This window comes from Bos indicus, chromosome 6, assembly GCF_029378745.1.
Source record: "Bos indicus isolate NIAB-ARS_2022 breed Sahiwal x Tharparkar chromosome 6, NIAB-ARS_B.indTharparkar_mat_pri_1.0, whole genome shotgun sequence".
Classification (NCBI taxonomy): domain Eukaryota; kingdom Metazoa; phylum Chordata; class Mammalia; order Artiodactyla; family Bovidae; genus Bos; species Bos indicus.
The window spans coordinates 37,566,692-37,576,594 of record NC_091765.1 but is presented as its reverse complement, the minus strand read 5'-3'; the positions used below and the strand labels follow the sequence as shown (position 1 = coordinate 37,576,594).

The 9,903-nt window shown below is 36.1% G+C and overlaps 1 long non-coding RNA gene across 3 annotated transcripts in view; it reads right to left on the bottom strand.

The window, feature by feature from the left end:
- LOC109560130 (uncharacterized) overlaps positions 1-9,903 on the bottom strand; it is a 231,705-nt gene that overhangs the window by 88,854 nt on the left and 132,948 nt on the right. The gene's annotated exons all lie outside the window — the stretch shown is intronic.

The following is a 9,903-nucleotide window of genomic DNA, read 5'->3' as shown; positions in this document are numbered from 1 at the left end:
AAAACTTACTTTGGCAAATATTATTCATTGGCTGATTCCAATCATCTCAAGCCTATTTCTTTTTTCTGGTCTTTAGTGTAGATGCTTTCCCAGCTAATGGCCTGTGATACCATTCTGGAAATTAGCCCTAAGCCTCCTGATCAGAAACAGAAGCAGAATTCTGGAAGGCTTTTGCTCTTCTTGGTAACAGCGTGTACAGTTAGTACCATCCTTCCTCTTTTCTTACCCTGTTCGTTGTTTAACATCAACATGATGCCTGGAGGTGCAGCAGCCATTTTGTGGCCAGGAGGAAAGGCATGCGATGATAGAAAAACAGAACTATTTTCATCTGCCATTTACTTCCTCTGGGGATAGAACCTACATTGGCAGGCAGATTCTTTACCACTAAGTCACCAGGAAAGCACACAGAAACCTGTACTAACATTTAAGTTGCAGATAAGTAAGTTGAAATTGACCTGCTAGCTTTATCCCAGATTATATCAGACCTTTACATGGTCTGGTCTGATCACATGAAAAACACTTGGTGCTGTAAAGGAAAAACAATGAGCTAACAGAGAGAACAAAGGTTTTCTTTGGGTGATTACAGATGAGATCTTCCAAAGGTCATCTGTCCTAGTCTGCTACCTACTGGGGAAACTGCACTTCAATTCTCTCGTCAGATTTTAGTTCCTCTGTCCCAGCCTCAGTATTCATGCATATTTATTCAAAACACTGAAAATGTTTGATTTTCCTCATCCATTTAAGGGAAACACTAAATGTGTCAGCATCCATGATGCACTGCTCAGAGATGATGCAGACTGGAGCGATGAGTCCAAAACAGAAGGACCAGAGCTTTGGGAGAACCGCCTGCAGTCAGGCAGTGGATCTCTGCTTCATCCAAATCCAGGTTTCAGCCACCAAGCTGCACTAGCTTCATTTTTTTTTTCCATTTTTAAGTAAACATAGATTTCAAAAATAGGGCAGAAAATTTCAACCTCACCAAGGTGCTTTCCATGCAACTACTGAAATGGGTACCGTCTGCCACCTTGTGCCCAAAAAGAAAAGATCACTGCAGGCTCTGGAATTTATTTTTACACCTGCTACTCCCTCCAACCTCACTGCATCAGATTTCTCAGCTTGTAAATATCTACTTCGATTTGTTAGCCCTAATTAAACTGCTCTTGGCAACTACAACCAGTCAAGATTCCTGATCCTGTTTGGGATGACATTCAGCTCAATTGAAGAACACTTACTGAATGACCACATTTTACAAAACTCCATGGGGATCAAAAGAAAGAAAAGAGATGTTCCTGGCTCTTATCAAGATTGTAATTTAGTCAGGAAGACAGGCATACAAGATACAAAGTAGAATGTGCTAAGTTCAATCATAGAAAAAAAAAAGTAATTAAAGGAGTTCTGTGGAAAAAGATGAACTCTCGCTGAAGGAAAGAGCAAAGATGAGTAAAATCCATCCTCCTTGAGGTATGACACATGCAGAGGGGCTGTTGATAGTTCCAGTGGACAAATGAGGGCCTGACCATTGAATGCCTTAAATGATACTATATATATTTTAGAGCTTAAGAAAGATCATTCCAACAATAGGACAGGGAAGTAGTGGTGATGGGACGGGGTAGGGAGAGTTGGAAGGCAGAAGGCAGGCTGTCAGTTCAGCTCAGTTGCTCAGTCGTGTCCGACTCTTTGTGACTGCGTGAATCACAGCACGCCAGGCCTCCCTGTCCATCACCAACTCCCGGAATTCACTCAGACTCAAGTCCATCGAGTCAGTGATGCCATCCAGCCATCTCATCCTCTGTCATCCTCTTCTCCTCCTGCCCCCAATCCCTCCCAGCATCAGAGTCTTTTCCAATGAGTCAACTCTTCGCATGAGGTGGCCCAAGTACTGGAGTTTCAGCTTCAGCATCATTCCTTCCAAAGAAATCCCAAGGCAGGCTGTAGGGACAACCAAAGAGCGATCACTGTAATCCCTAAGAAGCAACCTGGTCCCCTCATTCAGTCTTTAGGACACACACTCAATCAGGCACTCGAGATGCATTAGTTTTTAAGACACTATGAAGCCTGCATTTCAAAAGCAACATCTAACAAGATGAACCCTGCAGGTCAAGATATTGATACCTAGAATCATTGGCATTAAGATATTGTATTAGCAGGCCCAAAGGAAAAGGAGAAGAAACAGCTGGATCTGTATGAAAGTCATGGAAAGGGGAGCTGGGAACAGATAAAGAAGAGGGAGGAATAAAGGCTTAGAAAAAACTTAATGAGGAAATTCGGAAAGAAAGGAAAACAAAACTCCAATAAAATCTCAGGGCCAGAAACCCAGATAAGGACAAAGTAAAAATGGTGAGGGGATTTAGCCAATAACTGCAAGTAAATCTACCATAACTTATATGGTCTAGACTTTAGCTAGTAAGGACAAGAAGAGCTGAAAGGTAATTCTGTTTTGCTAAAAGAATAATACTTTGTAAAGTCATAGAGAGCGTTTAGAATAGCAGATACACTCTCTGTTTAGAAATATGGCTACTGCTATACCAGTGACTCTTGACCAACACGGGTTTGAACTGTGAAGGTCCACTTATACATGGATTTTTATCAATAAATACAACACTATATGACACAGGGTTGGTTGAATTTGAGAATGAGGAACCACAGATACCAAGGGCCAACCATAAAGTTATACAGGGATTTTCAACTGTAAGGAGGTCAGTTCCCCATAACTCCACATTGTTTAAGGGTCAACTGTATTTGATTTTTTTTATTAATTTATTTTTTATGAGGGATAATTGCTTTACAGAATTATGTTGTCTTCGGTCAAACCTCAACATGAATCAGCCATAGGTACATATATATCCCCTCCCTTTTTTGTTTTTTAGAACTTTTAAAAAAATCTATTTTTTATTGAAAGATAATTGCTTTACAGAATTTTTTGTTTTCTGTCAAACCTCAACATGAATCAGCCATAGGTATACATATGTCCCCTCCCTTTTGAACCTCCCTCCCATCTCCCTCCCCATCCCACCCCACTAGATTGATACAGAGCCCCTGTTTGAGTTTCCTAAGCCATATAGCAAATTCCTATTGGCTATCTCTTTAACATATCATAACGTCAGTTCCACGTTACTCTTTCCATACATCTCACCCTCTCCTCCCCTCTCCCCATGTCCATAAGTCTATTCTCTATGTCTGTTTCTCCACTGTTGCCCTGTAAATAAATTCTTCAGTATCATTTTTCTAGATTCCATATACATGCTTTAGAATAGGATATTTATCTTTCCCTTTCTGACTTCGCTCTGTATAATAGGTTCTAGGTTCATCCAGATCATCAAAACTGACTCAAATGCATTCCTTTTTATGGCTGGGTAATATTCAATCGTGTATATGTACCACAACTTCTCTATCCATTCATCTGTTGATGGACATCTAGGTTGCTTCCATGTTCTAGCTACTATAAATAGTGCTGCAATGAAAAATGAAAAATGGGATACATGCGTCTTTTTCAATTTTGGTTTACTCAAGGTATATGCCAGTGGGATTGCTGGGTCATATGGTGGTTTTATTCCTAGTTTTTTAAGGAGTCTCCATATTGTTTTCCATAGTGGCTATATCAATTTACATTCCCACCAACAGTGCAAGAGCGTTCCCATTTCTCCATACCCTCTCCAGCACTTATTGTTTGTAGTCCTTTTGATGAGGGCCATTCTGACAGGTGTGAGGTGATATCTCATTGCAGTTTTGATTTTCATTTCTCTGATAATGAGTGATGTTGAGCATCTTTTCATGTGTTTGTTAGTCACCTGTATGTCTTCTTTGGAGAAATGTCTGTTTAGGTCTTTTTCCCACTATTTGATTGGGTTGTTTCTTTTTCTGGCACTGAGTTGTATGAGATGCTTGTATATTTTGGAAATTAATTCTCTGTCAGTTGTTTCATTTGCTATTATTTTCTCCCCTTCTGAGGGTTGTCTTTTTACCTCGATTATAGTTTCCTTTGCTGTGCAAAAGATTTTAAGTTTAATCAAGTCCCACTTGTTTACTTTTGTTTTTATTTCTGTTACTCTAGGAGGTGCGTCATAGAGGATCTTGCTTTGATTTATGTCATCAAGTGTTCTGCCTATGTTTCCCTCTAAGAGTTTTATAGTTTCTGGTCTTACATTTGGGTCTTTTATCCATTTTGAGTTTATCTTTGTGTGTGGTGTTAGGAAGTGTTCTAATTTCATTCTTTTACATGTAGCTGTCCAGTTTTCCCAGCACCATTTATTGAAGAGGCTGTCTTTGCCCCATTGTATATTCTTGCCTTTCAAAAATAAGGTACCCATGGGTGCATGGGTTTATTTCTGGGTTTTCTCTCGTTTCATTAGTCTGTATTTCTGTTTTTGTGCCAGCACCATAGTGTCTTGATGACTGTAGCTTTGTAGTATAATCTGAAGTCAGGAAGGTTGATTCCTCCAGCTCCATTCTTCTTTCTCAAGACTGCTTTGACTATTCTGGGTCTTTTGTGTTTCTATATGAATTGTAAAAGTTTTTGTTCTAGTTCTGTGAAAAATGTCATTGGTAATTTGATACGGATCACATTGAATCTGTAGATTACATTTGGTAGTAAAGTCATTTTCACAGTATTGATTCTTCCCACCCAAAAACATGGAATACCTTTCTATCTGTTTATGTCATCTTTTATTTTTTTCATTAGTGTCTTATAATTTTCTGTGTACAGTTCTTTTGTCTCCTTAGGTAAGTTTATTCATAGATATTTAATTCCTTTTGCTGCAATGGTGAAGGGGATTGATTCCTTAATTTCTCTTTCTGATTTTTCATTCTTAGTATATAGAAATATAAGTGATTTCTGTGTATTGATTTTATATCCTGCAACTTTGCTAAATTCACTGATTAGCTCTAGTAATTTTCTGACACTATCTTTAGGGTTGTCTATGTACAGTATCATGTCTTCTGAAAACAGTGTGAGCTTTACTTCTTCTTTTCTGATCTGGATTCCTTTTATTTCTTTTCTTCTCTGATTGCAGTAGCTAGGATTTCCAGAACTATATTGAATAATAGTGATGAAAGTAGACACCTTTGTCTTGTTCCTCATCTTAGGGGGAATGCTTTCAGTTTTTCACCACTGAGAATAATGTTTGCCATAGGCTTATCATATATGGCCTTTACTATGTTGAAGTAGATCCCTTCTATGCCCATTTTTTGAAGAGTTTTAATCATAAATGGGTGCTGAATTTTGTCAAAGACTTTTTCTGCATCTATTGAGATGATCATATGGTTTTTATCTTTCAGTTTGTTAATATGGTGTATCACATTGATTGATTTGCATATATTGAAGAATCCTTGCATCCCTGGAATAAACCCAACTTGATCATGGTGTATGAACTTTTTGATGTGTTGCAAAATTCTGTTTGCTAAATTTTTGTTAAGTATTTTTGCATCTATGCTCATCGGTGATTTTGGCTTGTAGTTTTCTTTCTTTGTGTTGTTTTTGTCTGGTTTTGGTAGCAGGGTGATGGTGGCCTTGTAGAATGAGTTTGGAAGTGTTCCTTCCTCTGCAATTTTTTGAAAGAGTTTTAGAAAGATAGACATTAACTCTTCTCTAAATGTTTGACAGAATTCTCCTGTGAAGTCATCTGGTCCTGGGCTTTGTTTTTTTGGGAGATTTTTGATCACAGCTTCAGTTTCAGTGCTTGTGATTGGGTTGTTCATAATTTGTATTTCTTCCTGGTTCAGTCTTGGGAGACTGAACCTTTCTAAGAATCTGTCCATTTCTTCCAGGTTACCTATTTTATTGCCATATAGTTGTTCATAATAGTCTCTTTAAATCCTTAGTATTTCTGTATTGTCTGTTGTAACCTCTCCTTTTTCATTTCTAATTTTGTTGATTTGATTCTACTCTCTCTTTTTCTTTATGAGTCTGGCTAAAGGCTTGTCAATTTTGTTTATCTTCTCAAAGAACCAGCTTTTAGTTTTATTAATCTTTACTATTGTTTCTTTCATTTCTTTTTCATTTATTTCTGCTTGGATCTTTATGATTTCCTTCCTTCTACTAATTTTGGGAATTTTTTGTTCTTCTTTTTCCAGTTGTTTTGTGTCAACTTAGGTTATCTATTTGATGTTTTTCTTGTTTCTTAAGGTAGGACTGTATTGCTATATAAACTTCCCTCTTAGAACTGATTTTGCTTCATCCCACAGGTTTTGAGTTGTTGTGTTTTCATTGTCATTTGTTTCTAGAAATTTTTTGATTTCCCTTTTGATTTCTTCAGTAACCTGTTGGTTATTTAGAAACGTGTTGTTAAATCTCCATGTGTTTGTGTTTATTACACTTTTTTTCTTGTAACTGATATCTAGTCTCATGGCACTGTGGTCAGAGAAGATGCTTGATATGATTTCAATTTTCTTAAATTTACTGACATTTGATGTGTGACCCAGGATAGATATGGTCTATCCTGGAGAATGTTCCATGTGTGCTTCAGAAGGAGGTGTATCCTTCTGCATTTGGATGGAATGTCCTGAAGATATCGGTGAGATCCATCTCATCTAATGTATCATTTAAGACTTGTGTTTCCTTATTACTTTTCTGTTTTGATGATCTGTCCATTGGTGTGAGTGGGGTGTTAAAGTCTCCTACTATTATTATGTTACTGTCAATTTCTCCTTTTATGTCTGTTAGTGTTTGTCTTATGTATTGAGGTGCTCCTCTGTTGTGTACATAGGTATTTACAATTGTTATGTCTTCCTCTTGGATTGATCCCTTGATCATTATGTAGTGTACTTCCTTATCTCTTGAAATCTTTATTTTAAGCTCTATTTTGTCTGATATAAAGATTGCTACTCCAGCTTTCTTTTACTTCCCATTTGCATGGAATATAGTTTTCCATCCTCTCACTTTCAGTCTATATGTGTCTTGAGGTCTAAAGTGGGTTTTTTGTAGACAGCATATATGGGTCTTGCTTCTGTATCCATTCAGCCAGTCTGTGTCTTTTGGTTGGAGCACTTAATCCATTTACATTTAAAATAATTATTGATATATATGTTCCTATTGCCATTTTCTTAAATGGGGTTGATTTTGTAGATCTTTTTTCTTCTTTTGTATTTCTTGACTAAAAAAGTCCCTTTAACATTTGTTGTAAAGCTGGTTTGGTGGTACTGAATTCTCTTAACTTTTGCTTGTCTGAAAAGCTTTTTATTTCTCGATCAATTTTGAAGGAGATCCTTGCTGGGTACAGTAATCTTGGTTGTAGAGTTTTCCCTTTCAGTACTTTAAATATATCCTGCCATATTTCCTTCTGGCCTGCAGAGTTTCTGCTGAAAGATCAGCTGTTAAGCGTATGGTGTTTCCCTTGTATGTTACTTGTTGCTTCTCCCTTGATGCTTTTCTTCTTTGTGTTTAGTCTTTGTTAGTTTGATTAGTATGTGTCTTGGCATGTTTCTCCTTGGGTTTATCCTGTATGGGACTTTTTGTGCCTCTTGGACTTGATCGACTATTTCCATTTCCATGTTGGGGAAATTTTCAACTATAATCTCTTCAAAATTTTTCTCATACCCTTTCTTTTTCTCTCTTCTTATGGGACCCCTATAATTCAAATGTTGGTGTGTTTGATATTGTCCCAGAAGTCTCTGAGATGATCCTTAGTTCTTTTCATTCTTTTTACTTTATTCTGCTCTTCAGAAGTTATTTCCACCATTTTATATTCCAGCTCACTGATTTGTTCTTTCGCTTCAGATATTCTGCTCTTGATTCCTTCTAGAGTATTTTTAATTTCAATAATTGTTTGTCTCTGTATGTTTATTCTTTAATTCTTCTAGGCCTTTGTTAATGTATTCTTGAATTTTCTCCATTTTGTTTTCAAGGTTTTTGATCATCTTTACTATCATTATTCGGAATTCTTTTTCAGGTAGTTTGCCTATTTCCTCTTCATTTATTTGGACTTCTGTGTTTCCAGTTTATTCCTTCATTTGTGTAGTATTTCTCTGCCTTTTCACTATTTTTCTTATTGTGTTTGAGGTCTCCTTTTCCCAGGCTTCAAGGTTGAATCTTTCTTCCTTTTGGTTTCTGCCCTCCTAAGGTTGGTCCAGTGGTTTGTGTAAGCTTTGTATAGGGTGAGATTTGTGCTGACTTTTTCTTTATTTGTTTGTTTTTCCTCTGATGGGCAAGGCTGAGTGAGGTGGTAATCCTGTCTGCTGATGACTGGCTTTGTATTTTTGTTTTGCTTGTTGTTAGGTGAGGCGTTCTGCACAGGGTACTACTGGTGGTTGGGTGATGCCAAGTCTTGTATTCAGGTGGTTTCCTTTGTGTGAGTTCTCACTATTTGATACTCCCTAGGGTTAATTCTCTCGTAGTCTAGGGTCTTGGAGTCAGTGCCCCCACTCCAAAGACTTGGGCTTGATCTCTGGTAAGGAACAAAGATTCCACAAGTGGTTTGTTATGGCATTAAGTGAGACTAAAACAAATATCCAAAAGTGAGAAGCCAAAGATGAACCCCAGACAAATGGCAGGTACAAAATAATGCAAATAATAATTAAAATAATGGAATATACACATATACATATACACCCATGAGCAAAGTAAAAGCAATCCAATAAAAATAAAGTACAGTAGACTGACCTGGTGAACAAAGGAAATCAAAAATTATATTTACCAGTTAAGAACAAAACTAACTAAAGCACAAACTCAAAAACAAAACTAAAGCAGGGTGCCAACTGGGGAATAAAGCAATGAAAATAAAACTAACAAAATGTTGAGAGGAAAGGAAAGAAAGAAAAGAAAGGAAGAATAGATATGCAAAGTTAAATAGAGGTAGATGAAGAGGATTTATATAAATTAAAGATTAATTGCAAGGGGAAAAGAACAGTAGGAAAGGCAAACAAAGGAATAAATGTAGAAAAAATATAATAGGTTTAAAAATTTTAAATTATAAAAAAGAGAAAAAAAATTTATTTTATTTTAAAAAATATTATTACCATTGTTATGTTAATAAATTAGTAATAGATCTGAAATAAGTTTAATTTGACAATTTTTTAATTTAAAATAATAAGAGAAGCCTCCAAAAGATCTCACAGAGACAAAGAAAGAATAAGAAATTTATGGTAAACTGGTAATGAAAATAATTATAACCACATAAACAGACATTCAAAATATAAGATAAACTATTTTAGGATTACAAAAGTAGAACACTTTTATGAAGTAGTCTTCTCTGAAAACATACAACTCCTGAAAAATCTTAAAACTTGAATTTATCACTAGCCATAAAAGAAGCTGGAAAATATTATTTTCCAATTACCTCTCAAAAAATCCTCAGGGCCATATGGCTTAACTGTTATGTCCTTTCAAACTTTTGACAAATAGATAATTGGTATGATACATGCACTGTTTTGGAAATAGTGGGAAAGATGGAAAGCTGTTCCTTTCATTTTATGAAGCTAAGATGGCCTTAATACCAAACCCTTAAAAAATACAGAGAAAAATAAGAAAACCATAAGATAAACATCATTTATGAACAAAAGTGAAAAAAATCAAAGCAAATTTAATTGTAAAAGTACTGTCAAAGAGTCATTCAGTATGATCAAAAGAATTTATCCCAGAATATTAGCAAATCCAGTCTTATAATACATCACAGGTCCTGTAACACAGCACATCAGAAGTTCCTCTCTTATTAAAAAATTTTTTTAATTCATTCAACAAATATTTGAGTTGAGCTGAATCCCTTCAGTTGATTGTTTACTGTGTGCCAGATACTGCTAAAAATGCTGGAGATGCCTTTCTCGAGCTTATATTTAACGGGAGCAAGACAGTAAACAAAAAAAGAATAATAGAATATGTTAGTTGGTGCTGAATGCTGTGGAAAAAATTAAGTAGAGAAAAGTGACAGAAATTGGTATTTTAAATAGGATGGTCAGAAAAGGCTGAATGGAGAT